The following is a 12,568-nucleotide window of genomic DNA, read 5'->3' as shown; positions in this document are numbered from 1 at the left end:
ACCTTGATGCTTATGGAGGTGTAGACCCAAATGGTATTTTTCCTTTGTTTTTTATAAAGACAGCAGATTTCTTAGCTTCAAAGTTATCTGTTATTTTGCGCAAGTTAGCAAGAAGAGGAGCTTTTAGCACTTGTTGGAGAATTGGTAATGTTACTCCTCTATGTAAATGTGTTTGTGGTAGCTCAAGTCCCACTGATTACCGCCCAATTTCCATAACTCCCATATTATCTAAAGTTTTTGAACGTCTTCTGGCAAAACGTCTTAATAGGTTTGCTGAAGGTAATCATCTACTCCCTAGTTTGCAATTTGGTTTTCGTAAAGGCCTTGGAGCATGTGATGTCCTTCTTACAATCTCCAATGCTGTACAGAAGTCCCTTGATTGTGGTCAGGAAGTGCGTATGATTGGCCTTGATTTTAGTGCTGCCTTTGACCGTGTAAATCATGAGGCCCTTGTTTTCAAACTGAAACAGTTGGGAGTGGGTGGGTCGTTTCTTAGCGTTATTATTGATTCTTTAAGTAATAGACCTCAAAGAGTTGCTGTTGACGGGCACCATAGTGAGTATAAGAATGTGATATCTGGTGTTCCACAGGGTAGTGTTCTTGGACCATTACTTTTCATAGTATATACACATGACATGTGGTTTGGCCTAGAAAACAAGCTTGTTGCATATGCAGATGATGCTACTCTCTTTGCATCAATTCCATCCCCTGAATGTAGATCTGGGGTTGGTGAATCCCTTAATAGAGATTTAGCTAAAATTAGTGCATGGTGCAAATTATGGGGTATGAAATTGAATCCTAACAAAGTATGATTGTAAGTAGGTCAAGGACGGTGGCTCCTCAGCATCCGGATCTCAGTATTGATAATGTTTCTTTAAATTTGTATGACTCTTTCAAAATTTTAGGTGTGATTCTCGACAGCAAATTTACTTTTGAGAAACATTTAAGGTCTGTGTCTTCTTCAATTGCACAAAAAATTGGCCTATTGAGAAAGTCTTTTAAGATTTTCGGTGATCAATCTATTCTGAAGAAGTGTTTTAATTCTTTCATTCTACCTTGTTTTGAGTATTGTTCTCCTGTCTGGTCTTCAGCTGCTGATTCTCATCGTAATTTGTTGGACAGAAACTTATGGTCTATTAAATTTCTTCTTTCAACATTAAACTTACCCGATGATCATATAGCTGTCAGCTCTGCTGCCCGACAGAAAAAACCTACGGGCGGAATACGCCAGCGATCACTATACAGGTGGGGGTGTACATCAACAGCGCCATCTGTCGAGTAGGTACTCAAGTACTCTATGTCAACACAGAACCAATTTTCTCTCTGTCGTGCCACCGGCAAGACCTACTGAATACGCTCTTGTTTTCTGGATTGAATTTCACGTTTTTTGGTGAAGTATTCATCTCTAGTTATTAGCTATCGCTGTGCAGAAGTTATCTTCAATACTTCCTTGCATTCTTTTTTGGATTTGGATTATTTGTTGACGACTTGGATAGATTTTGAATTCCCCCCTTTGACTAATTCAAGATGTCTGACCCTTCTCAAGTCCCCAAGTACAGGAAATGTAGCGCTAGGGACTGTTCTAGGCGTCTTCCCAAGGCCTCTATCGATCCGCACACCGTTTGTTCCAATTGTAGGGGTAAAGCCTGTCAATTGGAAGATCGATGTGAGGATTGCGATGGGCTTTCGGAATTCGGGTTTCAAGAATACCTGAAATATGCACGTAGGCTAGAGAAGGATAGGCTCAGGAGGAGTTCGTCTCGCTCTATTGATTTTTCCTCTCCCCATGCCCCTCAACCTATTCCTTCCCCTGTAGTGGTTGCACCCGACCCCCCTGCTAGCTCTCATCAACCTTCAATGGCGGATATGATGCGTGCCATTCAGGCTCTAGGTGAGAGAGTCGAGTCATTGGCTAATGACCGCAATCAACTCATGGCTGATGTCAGAGAGTTGAAAGGTAAAAGTGCAGTGGGAAGTGAAGTGAGTGTCAGTGCAGTGAAAAGTGTCAGTGTTACGCATGAGGGTGCGTCTGTTCGTGCCTGTCGTCCTCCCAGTCCGGGACCTCTTGCAAGCTCCCAAGCCCAGGGGAGAAGCAATGTCGTACGACCAAAGGGTTCGACAGGCTTTAATCAGCGTAAAGACGTACCCTCCGTGGTTTCGGACGTATCTTACCGAGATCGTCCCACCCACAAGAAGACGAGTGAGCCCATTTTGTCCTCGTCTGCGGAAGAGGTTTCTTGACAGAAACGATGGACCAAGGTCTCACGGCCTCTTAAGCGTAAGGTCCCTTCCGAGCTAGTCCAACGGCCCAGGTGTAGCCACTGGGTCAGTTCGGACTCGCTGCAGTCCTCCGACGACTGCACACCTCCCAAGAGAGGCAAAGTGGTACCGCAACAGGCAGTAACTCCGTCTGTTGCCGCACCCGCTGTTTTAGACCCTCAGTCTCAACGGACAGTAGCTCCGTCTGTTGCCGCTTTCGTAGACCCTAAGTGGTCTTTACTGCAGTCTATGCAGACTCAGTTAGCTGCGGTTATGCAGGAGTTTCGTGCGGAGAAGGTTGACACTGCTCCCGTTAGCCTACAACCTGCCACGGTTGTGCGCCCAGCTCACGCTGAGGCTGCCTGCTCCCACACTCCGGCTGCGGAGAAGGTTCACGCTGCACCCGTTAACCTACAACCTGCCACGGTTGTGCGCTCAGCAGACGCTGAGGCTGCCTGCTCCCACACTCCGGTTGTGAGAGCTCCTCCACCCATGCGCAGTCGACCCTGCCAGACGCATGCTGACTCCCACAGACGCACGGAGCACTCCGTTGCCGTGCGTGAGCTACCACAACAACAGGAGGGTGGAGTTAGGCTGCCGTGTTTTGACGCGGTGCGTCAGCCTCCGCAACCCACGGTGGTCTCCGCTATCCTTCCACAGTCGGGTGTAGACTCTTTGCGCACCCACTCAGCTTTGGTTGTTGCCAGTTCTCAGACTGACCAACAGTGGCATGATGTTGGGTCCAGTGCAGCCACGCATGCACCCGTGCTGCCGGACTCAGCCGTCCAGCCCACTCCGTTGTCTCTTCCTCCTCAACATTCAGACGATGGTATCTCTGATGATGACGAAGCTGCACATCTTGACGACCAACACTCCGACATCGAAGAACCCAAGACCACGCCTCCCTCCTTAGACTTTAGGAAAGTGCTTGCGCTCTTTAAGGATTTGTATCCAGACCAGTTTGTGTCTGCAGCACCACGCTCACCTCCCTCTGAGTTCGCTTTAGGCATGCAGTCAGCAGCTCCTGCCTTTACGAAGCTCGTACTCGCTCGCTCGTCCAAGAGAGCTTTAAGGGTACTGGGAGAGTGGTTGCAGTCTAAGAAGCAGTTGGGAAAGACTTCCTTCATGTTTCCCCCGGTCAAGCTTGCTTCCAGATCTAGCGTCTGGTATGCCACGGGAGAAGTTCTCGGCTTGGGAGTTCCTGCCTCTGCCCAGGCCGACTTCTCAAGTCTAGTAGACTCTCCCCGCAGGCTGGCTATGAGACGCTCCAAGATTTGCTGGACCCCTTCGGACATGGACCATCTTATGAAGGGAGTTTTCCGCGCTTTCGAGGTCTTTAACTTCCTGGACTGGTGTTTGGGAGCATTGAGCAGGAAGATCTCCCCTTCGGATAAGGAAACTTCCATGCTCATCATGTCCTGCATGGACAAAGCCATTCGGGATGGGTCTAGTGAGCTTGCGGCTTCTTTCGTGTCTGGGGTACTCAAGAAGCGAGATCACCTTTGCTCCTTCTTATCAGCTGGAGTCACCCCATGTCAAAAGTCGGAGCTGATGTTCGCTCCACTCTCTAAGTGTCTCTTCCCTGAAGAGTTGATCAAGGAGATTGCTGCCTCCTTGATCCAGAAAGACACCCATGACCTGGTGGCGTCTTCCGCACGCAAAGTCACACCTTTGCCCTCCGTACCTAGACCTAGGATGGACACGCCAGCTTCAAGGTTCATCCCGCCCTTTCGTGGCAGAGCCTCCAGCAGAGGAGGTGCTCGTGCCGGAAGTCAACGCGGGAGCAAAAAGAAGGGTTCCAAGTCCTCTAGAGGCAGAGTCTGACTGTCTTCCTCTTCAGACAGCAGTGGGAGCCAGGCTCAAGAACTACTGGCAGGCCTGGGAGAACAGGGGCGCAGGCGTACAGTCTGTGAAGTTACTCAGAGAGGGGTACAAGATTCCATTCTTACGCAAGCCCCCTCTAGCAACGACTCCCATCAACCTCTCTCCCAGGTACAGAGAGGAGGAAAAGAGGCTAGCTTTACAGCAAGAGGTGTCTCTCTTACTACAAAAGGGAGCGGTAGTCATAGTCCGGGACCATCAATCCCCGGGCTTCTACAACCGCCTCTTCTTAGTGCCGAAGAAGACAGGAGGGTGGAGACCGGTGCTAGACGTCAGTTCTCTGAATGTCTTTGTCACAAAGCAGACGTTCACCATGGAGACAACAAAGTCGGTTCTAGCATCGGTTAGGAAGGAAGACTGGATGGTCTCGTTAGACCTAAAGGACGCGTACTTTCACGTCCCCATCCACCCAGATTCCCAACCTTTTCTAAGGTTCGTTTTCGGGAAGGTCGTCTACCAGTTCCAAGCCCTGTGCTTTGGCCTAAGCACGGCACCTCTAGTTTTTACCAAACTGATGAGGAATATTGCCAAATTCCTACACTTAGCAAACATCAGAGCCTCCCTCTATTTGGACGACTGGCTTTTAAGAGCTGCGTCAAGTCGTCGCTGTCTGGAGAATCTACAGTGGACTCTAGATCTGACCAAGGAATTGGGTCTCCTGGTCAATATAGAAAAGTCCCAACTCGTCCCATCCCAAACTATAGTTTACCTAGGCATGGAGATTCAGAGTCAAGCTTTTCGGGCTTTTCCGTCGGCCCCCAGAATCAATCAAGCCCAAGAATGCATCCAGTCCATGCTGAAGAAGGACCGGTGTTCTGTCAGACAGTGGATGAGTCTGATAGGGACGCTTTCATCACTGGACCAGTTCATCGCGTTAGGGAGACTTCACCTTCGCCCCCTTCAATTTCACTTAACTGCTCACTGGAGAAAGGACAAGACGCTAGAAGCGGTCTCAGTTCCTGTTTCCGAGAAGATGAAGTCGTCACTGACTTGGTGGAAGAACAACATTCTCCTCAGGGAAGGTCTGCCACTGGCTGTTCAGACCCCCGACCACCTTCTCTTCTCGGACGCATCGGACACGGGCTGGGGTGCGACGTTGGACGGTCGGGAATGCTCGGGCACGTGGAATGCGGTTCAAAGCGAGTTACACATCAACTGCAAGGAGCTACTGGCAGTTCATCTGGCCTTGAGAAGCTTCAAGTCCCTCCTTCTAGGCAAGGTGGTGGAGGTGAACTCCGACAACACCACAGCACTGGCGTACATCTCCAAGCAAGGAGGGACTCATTCGATGAAGTTGTACGAGATCGCAAGGGACCTCCTCACCTGGTCAAGAGATCGAAACATATCCCTTGTAACGAGGTTCATTCAAGGCGACATGAATGTCATGGCAGACCGCCTCAGCCGGAAGGGTCAAATCATCCCAACAGAGTGGACCCTTCACAAGAATGTATGCAACAAACTATGGGCATTGTGGGGCCAACCCACCATAGATCTGTTTGCAACCTCGATGACCAAGAGGCTCCCAAATTATTGCTCACCGATTCCGGACCCAGCAGCTGTTCACATAGATGCCTTTCTTCTGGATTGGTCCCATCTAGACCTTTATGCGTTCCCCCCGTTCAAGATTGTCAACAGAGTACTGCAGAAGTTCGCCTCTCACGAAGGGACAAGGTTGACGTTGGTTGGTCCCCTCTGGCCCGCGAGAGAATGGTTCACCGAGGTACTGCAATGGCTAGTAGACGTTCCCAGAACACTTCCTCTAAGAGTGGACCTTCTGCGTCAGCCGCATGTAAAGAAGGTACACCCAAGCCTCCACGCTCTTCGTCTGACTGCCTTCAGACTATCGAAAGACTCTCGAGAGCTAGAGGTTTTTCGAAGGAGGCAGCCAGAGCGATTGCTAGAGCTAGGAGGACATCCATTCTCAAAGTCTACCAGTCGAAGTGGGAAGTCTTCCGAAGTTGGTGCAAGTCCAAATCAGTATCCTCAACCAGTACCTCTGTAACTCAGATAGCTGACTTCCTGTTATACCTAAGGAAGGAAAGATCCCTTTCAGCTCCCACGATCAAGGGTTACAGAAGCATGTTAGCAGCAGTCTTCCGTCACAGAGGCTTAGATCTGTCCAACAACAAGGATCTACAAGACCTCCTTAAGTCTTTTGAGACCACGAAGGAGCGTCGGTTGGCCACACCAGGTTGGAACTTAGACGTGGTACTAAGATTCCTTATGTCAGCAAGGTTCGAGCCACTTCAATCAGCCTCTTTTAAAGATCTCACTTTGAAAACTCTTTTTCTCGTCTGCTTAGCAACAGCTAAAAGAGTCAGTGAAATACACGCCTTCAGCAGGAACATTGGATTTACATCTGAAACGGCTACATGTTCCTTACAGCTTGGTTTTTTAGCCAAAAACGAACTTCCTTCTCGTCCTTGGCCGAAATCGTTCGAAATTCCAAGCCTTGCTAGTTTGGTTGGAAATGAACAAGAAAGAGTACTGTGCCCAGTAAGAGCTCTTAAGTACTATTTGAAACGGACTAAGCCATTACGTGGACAATCAGAAGCTTTATGGTGTGCCATTAAGAAACCTTCTTTACCAATGTCGAAGAATGCAGTTTCTTATTATATCAGACTTTTAATTCGAGAAGCTCATTCCCATCTGAATGAGGAGGACCATGCTTTGCTGAAGGTAAGGACACATGAAGTTAGAGCTGTCGCAACTTCAGTGGCCTTCAAACAAAACAGATCTCTGCAGAGTGTAATGGATGCAACCTATTGGAGAAGCAAGTCAGTGTTTGCATCATTTTACCTTAAAGATGTCCAGTCTCTTTACGAGAACTGCTACACCCTGGGACCATTCGTAGCAGCGAGTGCAGTAGTGGGTGAGGGCTCAGCCACTACATTCCCATAATCCCATAACCTTTTTTAATCTTTCTCTTGAAATGCTTTTTATTGTTGTTTTTTGGGTTGTCCGGAAGGCTAAGAAGCCTTTCGCATCCTGGTTGATTTGGCGGGTGGTCAAATTCTTTCTTGAGAAGCGCCTAGATTAGAGGTTGTGATGAGGTCCTTTAGTATGGGTTGCAGCCCTTCATACTTCAGCTCCTAGGAGTCGCTCAGCATCCTGTGAGGATCGCGAGGCTCAGTAAGGAAGACGTACTTAAAAAGGCAGAGTAATTGTTCAAGTCGACTTCCTTACCAGGTACTTATTAATTTTATGTTTGTTATTTTGAATAACTGCTAAAATGAAATACGGAATACTTAGCTCTTAAGGTTAACATATATGCTGGTCTCTACCCACCCCCCTGGGTGTGAATCAGCTATATGATCATCGGGTAAGTTTAATATTGAAAAATGTTATTTTCATTAGTAAAATAAATTTTTGAATATACTTACCCGATGATCATAAATTAAAGGACCCACCCTTCCTCCCCAATAGAGACCCAGTGAACCGAGGAGAAAATTGGTTCTGTGTTGACATAGAGTACTTGAGTACCTACTCGACAGATGGCGCTGTTGATGTACACCCCCACCTGTATAGTGATCGCTGGCGTATTCCGCCCGTAGGTTTTTTCTGTCGGGCAGCAGAGCTGACAGCTATATGATCATCGGGTAAGTATATTCAAAAATTTATTTTACTAATGAAAATAACATATTCCTGATCTAGATATTAATCTCTGGCATCGTCGTTCAATTAGTTCATTATGCATGTTGCATAAGATTTTTCATAACTCTGACCATCCTTTACATTCAGATCTCCCTGGACAATTCTATCCTGTTCGTAATACTAGGCAAGCAGTTAATTCTAATAGCCAGGCCTTCTCCATCCTGAGGCTCAATACTACGCAGTACTCTAGAAGTTTTAATCCAGCTGTTACCAAGTTGTGGAATGATCTTCCTAATCGGGTGGTTGAATCAGTAGAACTTCAAAAGTTCAAAGTTGGAGCAAATGTTTTTTTGTTGACCAGGCGGACATGAGTCTTTTTATAGTTTATATATGACATATTTGTTTTTGACGTTGTTAATAGTTTATATATGACATATGTTTTGACGCTGTTGCCTTTTTTAGAATGATTTATTGTTAATTTGTTCTCTTCCTTCATTTATTTCCTTATTTCCTTATTTCCTTTCCTCTCTGGGCTATTTTTCCCTATTGGGGCCCCTGGGCTTATAGCATCTTGCTTTTCCAACTAGGGTTGTAGCTCGGATAGTAATAATGATAATAACTAGTGGAATTTTTTTCATTTTGCAACCTGCTTATTTGGAACTATCATATCATTGTCCCATATATGAATTAACCTCAACAGCTTGTACAGCATAGATAGATAGCCTTTTCATATACACAAGGTACATTTCTAAAATTTCTGTGTAATATAAACTTTGTAACTTATGAAACTAAATGTCACGGAACTAAAACATATGGTATTTTAATGACATACCCAAAATTAATTTCTATTTCACCAAAGAATTTTAAAATTTGTAGTTATAATTAATGAAAAACAGGTCTCTCTGACCTGGTGCAGCAGCTTTTCCTCGTCAGAGAATGTACAAGTTGTTAGCAGTTTGATCTGCCTCAGCCAACTTACAGTTAATCAAACCTATTCATTAAAATCAAAAGCTTTGTCTAAACAAACTTGTTTGCAATGTTTTTTCTCCTGATTTTTTATTGTTATATTTGTTTTTATTATTCTCTATACATTTCTTGTGAATTATTGAGAAATGTCTCTTAAGTTTGTTTACTACACTTTTCTTGGGGAATGAGTGCCATCTTGATGCTTGGAACCTTTTTCAGTATAAGCCTGTGTTAGCCAAAGTTTATGATATCGCTTAAGGAACCATTGAAGGTTCTCCGTTTTGATGTTAAAGCCTTATTTAGAGCTTAATATGCAAACTAAGTAATTTTCAGAGTATTTCAATTATTTTATGAAGCAATTCAGCTGTTCAAATGAAAGGTTGCGCTTTATGGGTTTTGTTTACGCTCACTTTTGATCTTTTATTTACAATGTTCCAATGATTGCTGATTATTATTAGATAGATTCTTTGGATTAGGAAATATGTGATTCCAAAGACTTTTCTGTAAAGGCTAGAAAAAGGAATCCATTACTACTGGTTCTACCAAAAAAAGTATTGCGTTTTCTACCCCAGGGCCAGTGTATCAACGAGCATAGTCCGGACTAAGTGTGTATAAAGGAGGCCGCTGTGTTCAGTCCCTCTAGAAACCATTACCACCCTTACAGTACAATGCTAAGTTTGTTTGCCAGTGGATGAAATATTACCCACTGAGAACTATTCACAAGGAAATCGACAATGCCACCTGGGTTTTTATTACCACCAGAATCCATCTCTTTTTATTAGACCATTGCAATAGGACGCCGAATTATGTAAGATCCTTCTCGAGTCAAGGTGTTGCAGGAAGTATCAGGTCTACCTCAACTTCCAAGTTAAGTACTGTTAGTTAGAATCTAATATATATATTTATTTACAGTAATTTATGGAAGAAAATATTTTTAATGCATACTTAGACTTTATCTTGCTTGGCTGTCTACAATTCCTTCTTGTATGGCAGTCATTGTGGTGGCTTATTGGAAGCGTCCCTGCCTGGTAGTCACCAGACTGGGGTTCAAGTCCTATTCAAACTCTATAGCTTCTTTTGTGTCTGCAACCTTACCATCCTTGTGAGCTATGGATATTGGGTTTGGGTGAGCCTATAGGTCTACCTGCTGAGTCTTCGGCAGCCATTGCCTGGCCCTCTCTGGTCTTAGCATGGGTGGAGAGGGGGCTTGGGCACTGATCATATGTATATATGGTCAGTCTCTAGGGTATTGTCCTGCTTGCTAGGGCAATGTCACTGTCCCATAACATTTGTACAGGACTCATTACACAATACAAACCTCATCTACTAATTCACATGCCCTGTTCTCTACAAGTCCACAGTCAGTATCTCTCCATATAACATATCTTAGACAAAATCTTGGTCATCAGCAATTCTCCAAATAGTTAGCAACTCATATACTTAGAAGCTGTAATGATCCAGCTGAAGATGCCCATCTGTAACACCATTCATGAAGGAGGTTCATCTGCCCCCTCTAAAGATGCCCGAAACTCACTAATTAACGAACTCTGCCTGGCAAGAATCAGCAAAGAGATAGATCACCAGGCATTAAACCATCCTTGCTTGTGTTTTGGTCAATCAGAGAATATCTACTAGCAAAAAATCTTCCTTTCAATTAATTTTTGACGGAGAAGCGCTTCAGTTATACGCTAATCATTGAGGCATGGTTAGTTCTCTTGACCTCACATGAAAGCTGGCATTGAAGGCTATTGATTGGTTAGGGCCAGTTTTTTTTTATGCAATTTATATTTGCTTTCTATACTAACTTTGCCCTGTAATCACCATGAGGAGTGAAGAGTTCGTGTTATCTTCTTCCTGAATGTTCTTATCAAGCACTAGGAAACTAGGAACAAAACACAAACGATTATATTTTGTGTTGGAATTAAAGGAGTGATAAGAGCAACTAATGATGGATTTCAGGGTGCTTGGAGAGAAAAGAAGCCCATTCAATATCTGGATATCAGTCAAAAAAGCAGAAAGTTTATCAACATAAGGATTTAATAATTCCGTTTCCCCTGGGCCTTTCTCCTCCTCTGTGAAGTTTTAGAGGGGTGGGCCATCAGTTATTGGTTGCATTCTGTCAGTAAAATGGCCAACGTTATTGAGAGACAGTTTGCAATAGTGTACTTCACTGTAGTATATTTTAATGATAAAAGGTTGATTTTTATTCCCTTAGTGGAGGAATGTCAACAGATTAGTGAAGTTACATATTTATAGACAAAGAATCTGTTAACACGTTAACTGCGTATTGGGACACCAGTGTACCGAGCAGATGTTTCACTTGATGCGTATTGGTACATATGTGGCCCGAATAGCCCTTTTGAAAAACTTGCACAAATATGAGTACATTAGCAATTTTTGTGTAAATTCCTCTTCATTATGACTGCAGATGTGTTGTAATGGTACCATGTAATAAGTTCAAAATGATAAGGTAATAATTATTATGTAAAAAAGGAAAATAGAGGTCTCCAGTCTGTATATAAAGTTTATTTATATTTTACCTCCTAAATGTAAGCATTACATTATGCAACCATAATCAACTGTACAGACAAAAATGTCCCTCATACCAAATAATGTAGAACAATTAAATGAAAGTTAATAAATGAAAATTTTGCTTTTATAATAATAAAAAATAATATACGGACCAGATGATTCTCTGTTGCGTTTTGGTACATCTTTGGCCCAAATACTTCACTCTATAAACTTTTACAAACATGTTTGTGAAAGTTTATGGAATGAGGTATTCAGGCCACAGATATACCAAAATTTTCCTTCACACACAAACTGTTTTTGTTCCGTAACCGAAATACAAACCACGCTATTTACATTGGGTTTACTTTCGGCGTAGCTGAAATTGACGAGCCAATAGATTTTAACGAGGGTTAACTACCCCCGCGCTAGTTAGTGGGGTAGCTACCCTCCCCCCCCCACACACCGGTGATTTGCTTCACTTCACTTTTGGCTCGGACGATGTGCAGACGTGTCTGTCTATCGTCCTCGTTATTGACAGCCTTAATCTTTTCTTTGCTTTTCCTCAGCTGTGTGTTTGAAGTTGGCCTCGCCCTTTGGTATTCATCATGCGCAAGTGCCCTGGGATCGCCGGCCGCCCTTGCGGTACCTTCATGTCGGCGGTGGATACCGATCCTCACACCCTTTGCCCGCAGTGTCGAGACCGACGGTGTGATAGGGAAAATACATGTAGTGAGTGTAGGGAGTGGTCTGTCTCCCAGTGGGAGAGGTTTGCCCGCCGGCGTAAGAAGAAGTCCAAGAGAGACCGTTCTCCTTCGGGGGTTGCCTTGAAGGAGGAAGGCTCTCGGGACTCTTCTTCCGCCGCCCAAACCTCCTCCGAAGCTCCCCCTCGTTCGGCTTCTAGTGAGAGGCCGCCGAGTGGGAGCGCAGGCCCTTGTTCTGTTTCCCAACCTCGGGGTGCGGGAGAGGGCGTCGCCTCCCATAGCGGGGTGGCTCCCCCTCCTCCTCGGGGGAGGATTTTAATAATGTTGATCCTGTGTCTAATGATGATCTTTTTCAGCTTTGGGCTTCCTTGGGGCTTAAGGGCCTGCCCTCCAAGGAAGCCCTGTTTGACCTTATTCAGTTAGGGGCCGCTGTCAAGCAGTCGCCAGTGATAGCAGAGGTAGATCCTCTGTCTATCGTCGACGTCGTGGTGGCAGAGGCTTCCGACGAGTCTGGTCAAACCTCTGCGGCTCCTGATGTTGATGACGTTGCTGAAGGCTCTCCTCCCCCTTCTGTACATCCTTCGGAGGGGGAAGGGGGTCCCACGGTCTCTCCTGCGGCTAAGTCTCCCCCTCGGGGGAGCGCTCTGACTGAGACT

General features: G+C 45.2%; 1 protein-coding gene across 2 annotated transcripts in view; it reads left to right on the top strand.

Annotated features, from left to right (window-relative positions):
- The window catches only part of LOC137643907 (muskelin-like), a 163,285-nt gene that overhangs the window by 45,602 nt on the left and 105,115 nt on the right, over nucleotides 1-12,568 (top strand). The window lies entirely within an intron of this gene.

The sequence above is a fragment of the Palaemon carinicauda genome, chromosome 7, assembly GCF_036898095.1.
Source record: "Palaemon carinicauda isolate YSFRI2023 chromosome 7, ASM3689809v2, whole genome shotgun sequence".
In the NCBI taxonomy this organism is placed as follows: domain Eukaryota; kingdom Metazoa; phylum Arthropoda; class Malacostraca; order Decapoda; family Palaemonidae; genus Palaemon; species Palaemon carinicauda.
Note: the sequence above shows the minus strand (reverse complement) of the source record. Positions and strands in the feature narration are given on the sequence as shown.